This window comes from Acinonyx jubatus, chromosome A3 (genome assembly GCF_027475565.1).
Source record: "Acinonyx jubatus isolate Ajub_Pintada_27869175 chromosome A3, VMU_Ajub_asm_v1.0, whole genome shotgun sequence".
NCBI classification, from domain to species: Eukaryota; Metazoa; Chordata; class Mammalia; order Carnivora; family Felidae; genus Acinonyx; species Acinonyx jubatus.
In genome coordinates this window covers 59,726,168-59,741,438 of record NC_069388.1, presented here as the reverse complement: position 1 = coordinate 59,741,438, position 15,271 = coordinate 59,726,168, and positions in this window count along the sequence as shown.

The following is a 15,271-nucleotide window of genomic DNA, read 5'->3' as shown; positions in this document are numbered from 1 at the left end:
TTTTGTATGGAACCACAAAAGACCCCAAATAGCCAAAGTAATATTGAAGAAGAAAACTAAAATGGGAGGCATCAGAATCCCAGAATTTAGCCTCTACTATAAAGCTGTAATCATCAAGACAGCATGGTATTGGCACAAAAACAGATACATAGACCAATGGAATAGAATAGAGACTCCAGAATTGGACACAAATGTATGGCAAACTAATCTTTGACAAAGCAGGAAAGAATATCCAATGGAAAAAAGACAGTCTCTTTAACAAATGGTGCTGGTAAAACTGGAAAGCAACATGCAGAAGAATGAAACTAGACCACTTTCTTACATCATTCACAAAAATAAACTCAAAATGGATGAAGGACCTGAATGTGAGACAGGAAACCATCAAAACCCTAGAGGAGAAAGCAGGAAAAAAACCTCTCTGACCTCAGCCACAGCAATTTCTTACTTGACACATCTCCAAAGGCAAGGGAATTAAAAGCAAAAATGAACTATTGGGACCTCATGAAGATAAAAAGCTCCTGCACTGCAAAGGAAACAATCAACAAAACTAGAAGGCAACCAACGGAATGGGAAAAGATATTTGCAAATGACATATCAGACAAAGGGCTAGTATCCAAAATCCATAAAGAACTCACCAAACTCCACACCTGAGAAACAAACAATCCAGTGAAGAAATGGGCAGAAGACATGAAAAGGCACTTTACTAAAGAAGACATCCAGATGGCCAACAGGCACATGAAAAGATGCTCAATGTCACTCTTCATCAAGGAAATACAAATCAAAACCACACTGAGATACCACCTCACACCAGTCAGAGTAGCTAAAATGAACAAATCAGGAGACTCTAGATGCTGGAGAGGAGTTGGAGAAACGGAAACCCTCTTGCACTGTTGGTGGAAATGCATACTGGTGCAGCCGCTCTGGAAAATAGTGTGGAGGTTCCTCAAAAAAATAAAAAAAAAATCTACCCTATGACCCAGCAATAGCACTGCCAGGAATTTACCCAAGGGATACAGGAGTTCTGATGCATTGGGGCACTTGTACCCCACTGTTTATAACAGCACTTTCAAACAGCACAGCCAAATTATGGAAAGAGCCTAAATGTCCATCAACTGACAAATGGATAAAGAAGATGTGATTTATATATACAATGGAATACTACTTGGCAATGAGAAAGAATGAAATCTGGCCATTTGTAGCAATGTGGATGGAACTGGAGAGTGTTATGCTAAGTGAAATAAGTCAGGCAGAGAAAGACAGACCATATGTTTTCACTCTTATGTGGATCCTGAGAAACTCAACAGAAGACCAGGGGGGAGGAGTAGAGGGGTGGAAGTTACAGAGAGGGAAGGAGGCAAACCATAAGAAACTCTTAAATACTGAGAACAAACTGAGGGTTGATGGGGGGTGGGGGAGAGTGGAAAGTGGGTGATGGGCATTGAGGAGAGCACCTGTTGGGATGAGCACTGGGTGTTGTATGGAAACCAATTTGACAATAAATTTCATATTAAAAAAAATAAAAAATAAAGTAACGTAAAAAAAATAAAGTTTATTTTTGAAAGAGAGAGTGGGGGAGGGGCAGAGAGAGAGAGAGAGAGAGAGAGAATGATAAGCAGGCCCTGCACTGTCAGCACAGAGCCCAATGTGGAGCTCAAACTCACAAACCATGAGACCATGACCTGAGCCAAAATCAAGAGTTAGACGCTTAACCGACTGAACCAGCCAGGCACCCCTTTTGTGTCTAACTTCTGTTACTCAACATGATGTCTGTGAGAGTCATCTTTATTGTGTGTATTCATTCCTTTTTATTGCTGTGCAGTATTCCATTGTATGGATATACCTGCATTTTACCCATTCTACTCTTCCTGGGCATTTGGATTGTTTCCATGTTTGGGCTACTACAATAAATCTGCTATGAGCATTCTCATACATGTTTTTGGTAGGCATAAGCAATTTTACTGGGTATTACCCAAGAGTGGAATCCTGGGTCACATGCATGTGTAACTAGTTAATACTACTAAACACTTTTCTGGTGTGGTTAGAACAATTTACATTACCATGATTAGTGTAAAATTTCTGTTGTTCATATCTTTTCAATATATTTGCAGTATTGTCAGCCTTTTAATTTTAGTCATTCCAATGGGTATTGTAGTGGTATCTCATTTTGGTTTTAATATTCATTTCTCTGATACCTAATGATAAGCATCTTTTCATTTTTCATTGGCTATTTTGATATCCTCTTTTGTGAAGTGCCTATTCATGTCCTTCACTTCTCTATTGACCAATCTTTTACTTATAGGTTGGTAGGAACTCCTTATATATTCTAGATATAATTCATGTATTTGAAATATATATATATATATATATATATATATATATATATATATATATATGTATTGAGAGAGAGAGAACAAATATCCAAATACCTTCACCTAGTCTGTGGCTTGCCTTGCTTTTCAGCATCAACCTCCTCTCTTCCTATGGCCAGAAATTTCCATGCAAGGAAAATCACAGAACCATGCAATCCAAAACCACAAGCATTTATAGTCTCCAGTTTTATGTGGGCCGTAATACCTTTAAGCGTTCTCTGAAAAACAAGTGGGACAATACATAAAATAAGGACGAAGGAAATGTTCCAACCCCAGAGGAATCACTGTTGCCATTTTATTGTTTTCCTTCCAGTTTCTCTTTTATAAAAAAAAGGCATTGGAGTTAGCCTGCAAAACCAAATGTCTTCTGCATAGTTGAGATGAAGCCAAATACACAATTCTGAGTCCCGATTTTTTTTTTGCAACTACATTATAACACAAGTATCTTCCATGTGATAGCTAAGTATGTTAATCAAGTACATAACCAAGTAAAAATAAATTTTAATAACCGGCTAATAGTCCATTATGTAGATATATCATAATTTGTTTTACCATTTCCCTGGTGCAGTTTCCAACTTCAAAGTATTCCAAACCATTCTTTGACAAATATCTGTGTACATAATTTGTCTGCATTCATAATTATATCCTTAGGAGAGATCCAGAGGAGGAATTCCTGAGTCAATGGCTACGAATGGGTCTGAGAGTCTGATTGAATCAGAGGTAGAAGACCCAAAGGACACAATTGGACAATACTTTCATTTGTTTGTGGGCGGCTTCTTCCCCTGTTCTCCAGAGCAACTAGCCCTGACTGCTCTCATGTGGCGTATGTTCTCTGTCCCCATCATACTCCTTTGAACAAATGGTTTTGCTTCCTTCTTCAGAGAAAATTAAAGTTACGAAGCATGGAAATAAGTTTGCTAATCAGCTGACCTTAAAATAGGGAGATTTTCCTAGATTATCTGGGTGGGCCCGATGTAATCATAGGAGTGCTTAAAAATGGAAGAGAGAGGTGGATGAGGACCAGAGAGATGGTAGTGTGAGAAGGACTCAGGTCAGTATTGCTGATTTTGAAGGTGGAGGTGTGGGGCCACAAGCCAAGGAAAGTGGGCAGCCTTTATAAGCCCAAAAAGGCAAGGAAATGGATTCATAATCCTGCTGACACCTGGATTTTAGCTTAATGAGACACATATCAGAGTTCTGACCCCTAGAATTTTAATTTGTGCTGTTTTAAGCCACTAAATTAATGGTGATTTGTTACTGCAACAATAGGAAACTTATACAAAATTTATTTTAGAATTCCTTACTCATTACTGGAAACCCCACTTCTCCATCCCTACTTACTGACGCAGTCTATAGCAGAGGTCCCATTAAACACGCCTTGGCTGAATTCCAGCTGAAGAACTTTAATATTTTAAATGGAGGTTATCATTCAAACTGCACTAAAGGGACTCAGACTCTTAGCTGAATCTCTTCCAGGCATTCCCACTTTTTTCCCCCACAAATGCCAAACACTAATAGTCTGAAATTTTGGATACTTGGGCAGCCATTTAATACCTTTCAGCAATTTAGAGACCTTTCAGAAATGTCCAAACAGTATCTTCTGGTAACTCAAAAATACTTTTGATTTTAACCTGGCCAAATTTTGTAAGACTTATTTTTAGTCCTTCCCTCTAAAACAAAGTGTGTTCATTATGCCATCTAAGAATCATAGTTTTGCTGGTTTTTAACATTAATATTGTTACTTTCCATAAAAGTCTTACTCTAACCTAACAAATATTTGTTTGCCCAGTTATCAGCTTCCGGGACTGGGGATGACTCTGAAAGATTATTTTGGCACAATGCCCATAACAGTCCCCATTTTATGTTTGTATGCAATCATACTTTAAATAAGAGAAATGAGAACTTTAATTAAGCTTATGAAGAAAAAGTCTAAACTGCTACTTTTCTTTTGGGCAGAGAGATAAAACAAGCATATATCTGATTTATGTGCTGGCCCACATAGCTTCTTTTGCAAATGTGGCTTTAAATCAGCTAATCTTTTAAAAGTCTTTACACTGACTAATTTAGAAGCAAGGAGAACAAATGTGGGAGTATAAATGTAAGGCACTGAATAAGAGTGATAATCTCTGCCAATGAACACACTGCTGTGTTTCTGAGTACCCAATGCGGTTCACGATTTTCATTTAGATGGAGCTTCCTGGAGCTTGTCTTGCCTCCTCAGCATGATGTGCTACGTGACTAAAATTCAAATTTGGAAGGCGAGGTCTGTCCAGGGTCTTAGAAATCATGTTTTTCAGTCCCACTGTATGGGGGCCACGTTGGGCAACTAGCCACAGGTTATGCAGTGATGACTGAGCTACGCCTCACACCTGCCTCTAAAAGAGGCTGTATTATGCATCTGCCCACCTCTCACTCCGTAGCTTCCTTAGTCTCTGGTAATCACCAGTAAAATTCTGACAGAAAGCTGATCTTCTTGGTAGAACAAATTAGCAACATTTGATAGATGTTATTCATTTGACAGATTATAAATAAAAGATAAAATATAAACAAATATAAAAAAGGAAATGTACTTTTTTTAAAAATCATGGAACGTTGTCGCTATTTGGGCAGTTCCTTATTTTTGACTGAGTTATAAACAAAAACATGTTCATAAAGCAGTTGTTTGGTACCCAAAACATATGCTCTCTTCTGGAAACTGCTGGAGAGGCTCCCCTTGTCTCTATCAGTGAAATGATATGACATTAGGTGAAAGAACTAAGTGAATGTTTCCATAGCAAATGCTAACACTAAAAATAGTGTTTGGAGTGAAAGTAGGATGAGGAATAATTTCTTCATTGTTTCCATGGAAAAACAGGAAAGTGGAAATGATGTATCCACTCACTGTGCCTATGACGCCTTAGGTAGATTTGGAGACTTCCTTAAAAGAAATAGAATGGTGTCTGCTGACATGATAGCTCTCCAAACAACTGCTAATCATTTCACTGCCATCTCTATGATTTCTTCCCATTTCAAATGTCTGTGAGTCTGATTTATTTCATGCGTATATCAAAGTTCTTATTGACTGTATTTTTATAGGTAAGTTTCCTATGGCCTGATCTGCATTTATTCTATGCAAAATTGCACAGGGAGCGCCGGCCCTATGCAAAGTTGTGATGTAAGGGAAGCTCATTTTTGATGCACTTAGAGTCGTCTTGCAGTTCAGAGACTTATTCTGCAGGTGCCCTACACCTGTGTTAAACCAACATGCTAATAAACCAATCCCTTCAAAGATGTAAATGACAAGTATTGACTTACCCTATTCCTGCCTCTATCTCTGTTTAATAAGGGTATGTGTATTTTTTTTTAATTCTGAAGTAAAGGCTCTAGAAAATACATGCCTATGGGTAAAAACCACCAGACGGCATTGGGGGAGCAGATGCTGGGGTGCAGGTCTCTAGTAACTTCCCACCACAACACCAAGCCCAAGCTGTTTTTCCATGAGCCAGTCATACATCAGGCTTTAATGGTAGACACATGTTCCTATTTAATTCTCACAATCCACCTATGAAATAAATATCTCCATTTCAGGAGTTAGGAAACTCAGAGGGGATTGCCAAAGTTCACATAGCTAATGATTGAAGAAGACAGAATTCAGACCTAACCTGGTCTAGCTCTAAAGCTAGATAAATAAATAAATAAATAAATAAATAAATAAATAAATAAATAAGTAAGTAAGTAAGTATGGGGCCTCTCCTCCTTTCCATTATAAAGATTTTGGAGATTCTGATAATTGGGTTAAGATGATTTGGTGGTTCTGAACTCAAATGTTTGGTAGAAACTTAAATGTATTTCTTTTCAGCCTATGGTGCATAATATTAAAACCAGCCAGCTGGGGGCTCCTGAGAGGCTCAGTCGGTGAAGCATCCGACTTAGTCTCAGGTCATGATCTTGCGGTTTGTGGGTTTGAGCCCTGCGTCAGGCTCTATGCTGACAGCTCAGAGCCTGGAGCCCCCTTCAGATTCTGTGTCTCCCTCTGTCTGCCCCTCTGCTGCTTACACTCTGTCTCTCGCATTGTCTCAAAAATAAATAAACATTAAAAAAAAATTAAAAAACAAACAAAAAACAAAACCAGTCAGCTGTGTGAGCTTCATATGGTGAAGCTGAGTCCCAAGCTTCTCTGCGATTGCCTGAAGCTTAGGGATGCCACCCCTTTGTCTCCTATGACGTATCTTCCTCCTGTGGCCTGAGAACAAATTTAGCTAAACTAACACATTCCTACTTACTTGTACACAAACAGGCTATGGCTGAGAGAAGATCTGTGATTAACGTCATTAATGAGCTTCTCAAAGGTGGCTCTGCAGTCCTTTTAGTTAGGCCATATTGAGCAAGTAGCACATCCCAGTATTTGATGCTCCAAAGACTTCTAAAAGTTGTGAATTTTACAACACAGATGACTTTATAGCTCAGCTTTAAAAGTAAAAGCTTTTATTTTTAAATGTTTATTTTTGAGAGATATTGACAGAGAGACAGGGTGTGAGCAGGGGAGGAGTGGAGAGAGAGGGAGACATAGAATCCAAAGCAGGCTCAAGGCTCTAAGCTGTCAGCACAGAGCCAGGTGCAGGACTGAACTCACGGAGGGGGAGATCATGACCTGAGCCAAAGTCGGATGCTTAACCAACTGAGCCACCTAGGTGCCCCATAAAAGTAAAAGCTTTTAAAAGTTCACCCCAGGGGCGCCTGGGTGGCTCAGTCGATTAAGCGTCCGACTTCGGCTCAGGTCATGATCTCATGGTTGGTGGGCTCAGGCCCCGCATCGGGCTCTGTGCTGACAGCTCAGGGCCTGGAGCCTGCTTCAGATGCTGTGTCTCCCTCTCTCTCTGCTCCTCCCCCATTCATGCTCTGTCTCTCAAAAATAAATAAACGTTTAAAAAAAATTTTTTTTAAAAGTCCACCCTGAATTTCTGCCCTGGAGTACAATGGTGTAAGAAGGACCAGACTTAATAACTAAAAAACTGGAACAAAGATATAAGACAATTATGTTCAGACATTTAAATATAGGTAGCATAGGATCCTTGATCACCTTGCCTTTGCCTGAAAGTGATTTTGGGGCTGTACAGACAGAAAGACCCCAGACAGAGGTGGCAGCCTTGCTTAAAAGAGAAATGGAACTTAGAATTAGTAAAGGCTGAAGACGCTGGAATTTTCAGGACAGAGTTCTGGAAAGGAGGGAACCATGGGTCAAAGAGCTCCAGAAACCTAGTCTCTTCTGTACCAGGCCATACATGCATAGAGTGAGGCTCCACAAAGCTGAGCAAAGGATGATAGGAGTTAAAAGCTGAGAAATTCCCAGTACTCACACAGATCAAGCATATAGGCAAGATTTGACCGACCAGAAGGGAGCGTCTTTGGAGATTATACAGCTTATTCTGGGAAGCACCCCTTAGTAGTGGGGCTGAACTTTCCCTGGATTAACTATACCCTAGAACCACCCCAGCAGAGAGTTATGGGTTGACTTGTGTCCTCACCAAAATTCACAAGTTGAAATCCCCACCACCTGTACCTCTGAATGTGACCTTATTTGGAAAAGGGTGGTTGCAGATATAATTAGTTAAGATGAGATCATACTGGAGTCAGGTGGACCCCGGTCTTTGTCCTTATACAAAGAGGACATTTGAACACAGACACACATACATGTACCCACAGGGAGAACACCATGTGAACACAAAGGCAGAGATCAGGGCAATGCTTCTACCAACCAAGGAATGAAGTAAACCACCAGAAGCTAAGCAAGAGGCAGGGAATAGTTTCTTGCCCCACAGCCCTCAGAAGGAACCAGTACCACCCACATTTGACCTCAGATGTCTAGCCTCCAAAACTATGAGATAATAGATTTATATAGTTTAAACCACTCAGTTTGTGGTACTTTGTTACAGCAGGCTTAATGAGCTAATATATAAAACCCGAAAGTGGATGAGGATGGGTGTGGTCAGCAGGGATACTGCATGCTGCAAACATCCACAGCTAGTCCAATTGGTACCTGTTCTGCCTCAACCAGATTCTAAACATCAAAAAGCCAAATGACCATTTGATGTATTTAAGGAAAACAAACTTTGAGAGATCAAGTATCTCTAGGTGATACTCCTGTGAACGACTGGCAGAAGACATGTTGGACTTTTTAGGAGAGTTCTTTAAAGACTTTGCAGACAAACTTTACATGTTTAAGGATTATATTTCATTTGGGAGTTTTGACTAGATATTTATCCAGTGGTTTAACTTGTGATCTGAGGACCTACATGATCAACAGGGAGACCAAAAGCGAATCTGGTTGTCATCTCCTTCCAGTAGGCTCAAATGTTATGACTGGACTGGAAAAACTGGATACACTCACATGACAGCATGTCTCTCTATGAACTGCTAGCCAGACAGCAGTGTGGTGAATTAACAACTGAATTAAAATTATTCTCCTTGGCCTACTCAGGAGAAGGTATTAGATTGCCAGCGAATTTCTTAATACTTTAAAAGCTGTAAATCCTGGGGCGCCTGGGTGGTGCAGTCGTTAGGCGTCCGACTTCAGCCAGGTCACAATCTCGCGGTCCGTGAGTTCGAGCCCCGCGTCGGGCTCAGGGCTGATGGCTCGGAGCCTGGAGCCTATTTCCGATTCTGTGTCTCCCTCTCTCTCTGCCCCTCCCCCGTTCATGCTCTGTCTCTCTCTGTCCCAAAAATAAATAAACGTGGAAAAAAAATTAAAAAAATTAAAAAAATAAAAATAAATCATAAAAGCTGTAAATCCAAGACTACAGCTTTGCTCTGCAACTGAATTGGTGTCTTATCTTTTCCATTCCCATTTTTGAGACAGTTGGACTGTATGTAACAGCTTTTACATCAGGTTGAAAAGAATATATCATTTTATGCCCCATCCCTGAGTTTAAATTTTTAATATCTGATGAGTTGTTTTAGATATTTTGTTTGATTTCCTCACACAATTTCATCTTTTATTATATCTACAAATGTGTATGTACTTTAAGATAGTAACCTTACAAAAAAAAGGAAAATAAAAAGAAGGAAAAACTCTTGGAAGAAATATGAATAGGTCTTCATACTCTGAAGGAATCACTGCAAAAACTTACATGCAGAATGACAACCCAACCTTTCTATTCCTTATCAAAGTGAGAGTCATTAAAGAGTAAACTACCAACAATCCCAGGCCCCTTTGAAAGTATAAGATCACTTCTGAGCCCTTTTGTGTTGAAGTGACAAAGGCAGAATGGTAATTCTCAAACAAGAGCATTTCTCTTGTGACTACCAATGTGTGGCCTGCAGTAGGACAACATAGGGAGACTTGCTATGGTTTTTTTCCTATAATTTTTTTAACATAAGGTAGAATCAGCTTCAGAACCACTGGCGTTCTAAGAAACAAATATTTAAAAATCTTCCAAGATTCTCTCCTAAAGAAAAGTGGGAAATGCCATCTCCATAGGATGAGTGGTATGACATAATAAAAAAGGTCAAAAAGCATGAGAAGGTGCTACCTAAATTGTGAAGGGTAAAATAAATGTAAGTGGTATTAGTGTTAGTAAAAAGAGCTCTGGCCCTAGACTTGGCTCAGCCCTGAAATAGTTGCCTATCTGTAGGCAAGTTTCAAAAACTTCCTAAACTTTAGTTTTCCTATCTGTAAAATGAAAAGATGGAACCATTTAGAATGTATTTGATTTCACATTCAGACATCCAATGGTTCTGGCAGAAGACTAACAGGCTAGCTTTCATTCCTTCTTGGTAGATGAGAGGTTGATTTACCATCTTGTTATTTGTTTTCTGTTTGTCCCATCTATTCCTTTGTTCATTGTGGGTGTGTATATGGAACTTCTAAAAGTGAAAAATACATTATCTGAAATTAAAAATTCACTAGATGGGCTTAACAGCAGACTAAACATTGTGGAAGAAAAAAACAAGTGAATTTGAAGGTCTACCTATAGAATTTAACTAAAATAAAACAGAGAAATTAAACTAAAAATAAAATTGAACAGAGCCTTAGTGACCTGTGAGGCATATCAAGTGTTCTAACATACATATTATTAGACTCCCAGTGGAGAATAGAGAGAAGAAATTTTAAAATATTTGAAGGAATAATGGATGCAAATTTTCTATATTTGATTTTAAAAAGTTGGTTCTTTGAAAAGATCAATAGAACTGACAATTTTTTTAAATATTTATTTATTTGGGGGGAAAGAGAGAGAGAGCATGTACATGTGAGTGGGGGAGAAAGGCAGAGAGAGAAAGAGAGAGAGAATCCCAAGCAGGCTCCCAAGTTCAGTGTGGAGCCCAATGCAGGGCTTGAACTCATGACCATGAGATCATGACCTGAGCCAAAATCAAGAGTTAGACACTTAACCAAATGAGCCACCCAGGTGCCCTACAACTGATAAATCTTAAGCCACATTGACTGAGAAAAAATGAGACTAAAATTAGGAATAAAAAAGTCATCATGATCAACCTTACAGAAATAAAAAGGATTATAAAGGAATACTATGAACAACTGAACACCAACAAACTAAATGCCTAATGAAAAGGAACATTCCTATACACTTCCCAACTCTATCTATGAGGTTGATAATACCTTGTTACCAAAAACAGAAATGACAAAAGAAAAGAAAACTAAAGACCATATCCCTTATGAATAATGCAAAAATTCTCAATGAAATACTAGTAAAATCAATACAGCAACATATAAAAAGGATTATACACCATGAATAAGTGGAATTTATCCAGAAATGCAAGGTTGGTTTAACATAGGAAAATCAATCAATGCAATAAATCATATTAATAGAATAAAGGACAAATAGCACTTGACAAAATCCAACACTTTTTCACGATAAGAACACTCAACAAACTAGGGATTAAAGGGAAATTTCTCAACCTGACAAAAGGAATCTGTTACAAACTTACAGCTAACATATTAAATGATGAAATGCTAAATGCTTTCCCCTTAAGATCAGGAACAGAACAGGGGCACCTGGGTGGCTCAGCCGGTTAAACAGCCGACTTCGGACCAGGTCATGATCTCATGGTCCGTGAGTTCAAGCCCCACATCAGGCTCTGTGCTGACAGCTTGGAGCCTGGAGCTTGCTTTGGATTCTGTGTCTCCCTCTCCCTAGCCCTCCCCCATTTGTGCTCTGTCTCTCTCTGTCTTTCAAAAATAAATAAATGTTAAAAAAGAAAAAAAGATCAGAACAAAAATACTCTCACCACTTCTATTCAACATTGTACTGGAAGTACTAGCCAGGGAAACTGGCCAGTAAAAGTAAAAAAAGACATCCATTTGAAAGGAAGAGTAAAACAATGTATATCTGCAGATGACATGATTCTGCAGACAGAAAATCCTAAGAAATCCGCTAAAGACTTATTGGAACCAATAAGAAAAACGTCAGAGAAGGTTGAAGTATACAAGGCCAATAAACAAAAATCTATTATATTTCCATACACTAGCAATAAATAATCTGAAACAATATTAAGAAAGCAATCCACTTCATAGTAGCATAAAAAATAATGAAATACTGGGACACCTGGGTGGCTCAGTCAGTTAAGCATCCGACTTTGGCTCGGGTCATGATCTCACAGTTCGTGAGTTTGAGCCCCGTGTCAGGCTCTGTGACTGCTCAGAGCATGGAGCCTGCTTCAGATTCTGTATCTCCCTCTCTCTGCCCCTCCCCTGCTCACGCTCTGTCTCTGTCTCTCAAAAATAAATAAACATTAAAAAATAATAATGAAATATGTGGAAATAAATTTAACAAAATAAGCATAAGAGTAGTACACTGAAAACTGGAAAACGTTATTGAAAGAAATTAATTAAGACCTAAGTAAACAGAAAGTTATCCCATGATCATGGATCAGAAAACTAAATATTGTTAATATGGCTATACTTCCCAAACTGACTTAAAGATTTCATGCAATGCTGACCAGAAATTCACATGATGCTAAAATTCACATGGAAATACAAGAAACCCAAAATGGTCAAAATAATCTTGAAAAAGAAGAACAAAGATGAAGGACTCACATTTCCTGGTTTCAAAAATTATTGAAAAGCTACAGAAATCAAGACAGTGTGGTACTGGCACAGGAGAGACATATATATTAAGGCACTAGAATTGATAATACAGAAATAAACACTCATAATTGGTTTTTGACAAAAACGCTCAGATGATTCAATGGGGAAAGAATAGTCTTTTTAACAAATGTTATTAGAACTGGATATCCATATACTAAAGAATTAATTTAAATCTTTTCTTTCCATTATATGCAAAAATTAACTCACAGTGGATCATAGACATAAATGTAAGAGCTAAAACTATAAATCTCTTAGAAGGAAATACAGGAGTAAATCTTTGTGACCTTGAGTTAGGCACTGATTTCTTACATATAACACCTGAAAGCACAAGTGATAAAAAGGAAGATACGTTGGAATTCATCAAAATCATAATCTTTTGTGTTTCAAAGTATATCATTAAGAAGGTAAAAAGAGTGATGAATGGGGCGCCTGGGTGGCTCAGTCAGTTAAGCATCCAACTCCAGCTCAGGTCATGATCTCCTGGTGAGTTCGAGCTCTGCATAGGGCTCTGTGCTGACCGCTCAGAGCCTGGAGCCTGCTTCAGATTTTGTGTCTCCCTCTCTCTCTGCCCCTCCCTTGGTCATGCTCTGTCTACCTCTGTCTCAAAAATAAATAAAAACATAAAAAAAAAAAAAGAGTGATGAATGGTACAACTTTAATCTTCTTTTAAAATACATTTTAGGGGCGCCTGGGTGGCTCAGTCGGTTAAGCGTCCAATTTCGGCTCAGGTCACGATCTCGCGGTCCGTGAGTTTGAGCCCCGCCTCAGGCTCTGGGCTGATGGTTCAGAGCCTGGAGCCTGCTTCCGATTCTGTGTCTCCCTCTCTCTCTGCCCCTCCCCCGTTCATGATCTGTCTCTCTCTGTCTCAAAAATAAATGTTAATAAATAAATAAATAAATAAATAAATAAATAAATAAAATAAAATACATTTTAATTGTACCATATTGTACAGAAATCATTATAGCAGATATCTTTTAATAGATCTGTATGAATACATATAAAGTATGACAAAATGTTACATAAATAACAGCATAAATGAATTTTCTGTAAGTGTTGGCAGTAAGCAGCTAGACCAGTGTTTTTTGCCTCCAAAACTACCTATTCATGTGAGAATTTCATAGTATATCATAGATGTCACTAGAACCTTTGTTCAGCAAACTGACATTAGAATCACCATAAACTATTTTAAAGAAAAAGAAAGTAAAAAGACAATGAAAATATTTGCAAATTGTATTTTGATAAGGTACTTGTATGCAGAATATATAAAAACTCTCATAACTCAATAATAATAAAAAAATAACCCCACTAAAGGTGGGCAAAATATAGAACAGGCATCTCTCTAAAGACATGAATGGCTACTAAATTAATTAAAAGATGCTCAACATCATTATTCAACAGGGAAATTTAAATCAAAGCCACTACACACCCACAAGAACGGGTATAACCAAAAAAAAAATGAAGTTTGGTAACTAAGCAGTATAATTAAAAAATAATCCATGAGTCAAAGAGGAATTGCAATGGAGATTATACAATATTTTTACTAGTCATCAATCAAAATATGATCTATCACAACTTGTGAGATGCACCTAAATACTTTGCCTCAGTGGAAAATTTATTCTGTTCAAAACCACATATATTAGAAAAGAAGACTGAAAATCTGATATACACATCCATCCTCAAGAATATGACAAAATAACAACAAATTATCCTCAAAATGGAGAATAGAAAAGAGAAGAAAGTAGTAAAATAGAAAACAAAAAGCACAGTGAAAATGATCAACAATGCCAGAAACTGATTCTTTGAAAAGACTAATAAAATTGTTATATTCCTGTTGAGTTTGACTTTTAGAAAAAAGTGAGAGAAAGAAGGCAAAAGTAGTCAACATCAGGAATGAAGAAAGGGACATCATTATAGATCCTGCTATATTAAAAAGATAATTGCAGGATTTTATGAATAATGTTATGTCTAAAATTTTGTTTAGATTAAATGGACAAATTCCTTTAAAAAATTCAAAACACTAAAACTGATTTAAGAAGGATTATATTTGAATAGTCCTATTACTATTTTAAAAAATGAATTTGTAATTGAAAACCTTCCCACAATGAAAACTGCAGGCCCAGATGGCTTTACCACTCTTATAATACTATCCCAGAAAACAGATAGTTCCTAATTCATTTTTGGAGGCTGGCTTAGTCTTAATACCAAAACCTGATAAAGCCATTGCAAGAATGAAAATTTATACTCAATTTAATTAATGAGCAAAAATATCAAACACAGTATTAGCAAATCAAATCTACCAATATATGAAAAGGTTAACATGTAAAAAACAAGTTGAATTTATTTCAGGAGCACAAGGTTAAATTACAACTTAAAAATCAATCAACATAAATTAGCTGCATCAACATAATAAAGGAAAAAGCAATATGATCAAAATAGTTACAGAACCTTTTGATAAATTTCAACATCTATTCAGGATTAAACCTCTTGAATTAGAAATTAAAGTTAACTTTGTTAATCTGTTAAATAGCACCTTAAAAAAAGGAACACTAACTAATAGAAAACATACGTAATGGTGGAATGTTAAAACCTTTCCCTCTTTAGTGATAAAGAAGACAATAGTGCCATTATCACCACTTCTATTCAGGTTCAAATGGGTGATCCTATCCAGTGTACTAATAACTCAAGGAAAAATAAAAAGTATAAGAATTGTGACAAAATAAAAAATATTATTTTCCATGGATGATATGATTAAATATGCAGGAAATTCAAAAGAATTTATCACTAAATTATTAGAATAAGACAGTGACTTTTAGCAAGGTTG